Raw genomic sequence first — 2,660 nt, forward strand, 5'->3', positions numbered from 1 at the left:
GTAACAAAGACATACACAGACACCAAGTAACAAAGACATACACTTGCACCAAGTAACAAAGACACACACTTACACCAAGGAACACAGACACACACTTACACCAAGTAACAAAGAGAGACACTGATACCCAGTAACACAGACACCACTTACACCAAGTAACAAAGACGTACACTGACACCCAGTATCAAAGACATACACTGACACCCAGGAACACAGGCACACGCGGACACCAAGTGACAAAGACACACACTTACACCAAGTAACACAAACACACACTGACACCCAGTAACACAGACACACACTTACAACAAGTAACACAGACATACACTGACACCAAGTAACAAAGACATACACTGATACCCAGTAACACAGACACACACTTACACCAAGTAACACAGACATACACTGACACCAAGTTACAAAGACATACACTGATACCCAGGAACACAGACACACACTTACACCAAGTAACACAGACACACACTTACGCCAAGTAACTCAGACACACACTGACACCCAGTAACAAAGACATACACTGATACCAAGTCACAAAGACATACACTGAGACCCAGTAACAAAGACACACCCTGTCACCAAGTAACAAAGACATACACAGTCACCAAGTAACAAAGTCACACACTTACACCAAGTAACAAAGACACACACTTACACCAAGTAACACAGACACACACTTACACCAAGTAACAAAGACATACACTGATACCCAGGAACACAGACACACACTTAAACCAAGTAACACAGACACACACTTATACCAAGTAACAAAGACATACACTTACACCAAGTAACACAGACATACACTGACACCAAGTAACAAAGACATACAATTACACCAAGTAACAAAGACACACACTTACACCAAGTAACACAGATATACAATGGCAACAAGTAACAAAGACATGCACTAACACCCAGTAACACTGACACACACGGACACCAAGTAACAAAGACACACACTTACACAAAGTAACACAGACACACACTGCCACCAAGTAACACACACAACACTTACACCAAGTAACACAGACATACACTGACACCAAGTCACAAAGACATACACTGATACCCAGTAACAAAGACACACCCTGTCACCAAGTTACAAAGACATGCACAGACACCAAGTAACAAAGTCATACACTTCCACCAAGTAAAAAAGACACACACTTACACCAAGTAACACAGACACACACTTACACCAAGTAACAAAGACATACACTGATACCCAGGAACACAGACACACACTTAAACCAAGTAACACAGACACACACTTACACCAAGTAACAAAGACATACACTTACACCAAGTAACACAGACATACACTGACACCAAGTAACAAAGACATACAATTACACCAGGTAACAAAGACACACACTTACACCAAGTAACACAGATATACAATGGCAACAAGTAACAAAGACATGCACTAACACCCAGTAACACTGACACACACGGACACCAAGTAACAAAGACACACACTTACACAAAGTAACACAGACACACACTGCCACCCAGCAACACACACAACACTTACACCAAGTAACACAGACATACACTGACACCTAGTAACAAAGACATACACTGATAACCAGTATCACAGACACACACTTACATCAAGTAACAAAGACATGCACTGACAGCAAGTCACAAAGACACACACTGACACCCAGTAACAAAGACATACACTGACACCAAGTCACAAAGACATACACTGATTCCCAGGAACACAGACACACACTGCCACCCAGTAACAATGACATACACTGATGCCAAGTCACAAAGACATACACTGATACCCAGTAACACAGAAACACACTGACACCCAGTAACAAAGACATACACTGATACCAAGTCACAAAGCCATACACTGATACCCAGTAACACAGACACACACGGACACCCAGGAACAAAGACATACACTGATACCAAGTCACAAAGACATACACTGATACCCACTAACACAGACACACACTGACACCAAGTAACAAAGACATGCACTGACACCAATTAACAAAGACATTCACTTACACCAAGTAACAAAGACATACACTGACACCAAGTAACAAAGACATACACTTACACCAAGTAGCAAAGACATACACTTACACCAAGTAGCAAAGACATACACTGACAAAAAGTAACAAAGACATACACTGATACCCAGTAACACAGGCACACACCTACACCAATAACAAAGACATACACTGATACCCAGTAACACAGACACACACTTACACCAAGTAACACAGCCATACACTGACACCAACTAACAAAGATATATACTGACACCCAGGAACACAGATACACACTGACACCCAGTAACACAGAGACACACTGACACCAAGTAACAAAGACACACGCTGACACCAAGTAACACAGACATATACTGACACCAATTAACAAAGACATCCACTTACACCAAGTACAAAGACATACACTGACACCAAGTAATAAAGACATGCACTTACACCAAGTAACAAAGACATACACTGATACCCAGTAACACAGACACACACTTTCACCAAGTAACAAAGACAGACACTGATGCCCAGTAACACAGACACACACTTACCCCAAGTATCAAAGACATACACTGACACCAAGTAACAAAGACATACACTTAAATCAAGCAACAAAAGCAT

Source organism: Heterodontus francisci, unplaced genomic scaffold, assembly GCF_036365525.1.
Source record: "Heterodontus francisci isolate sHetFra1 unplaced genomic scaffold, sHetFra1.hap1 HAP1_SCAFFOLD_313, whole genome shotgun sequence".
In the NCBI taxonomy this organism is placed as follows: Eukaryota; Metazoa; Chordata; class Chondrichthyes; order Heterodontiformes; family Heterodontidae; genus Heterodontus; species Heterodontus francisci.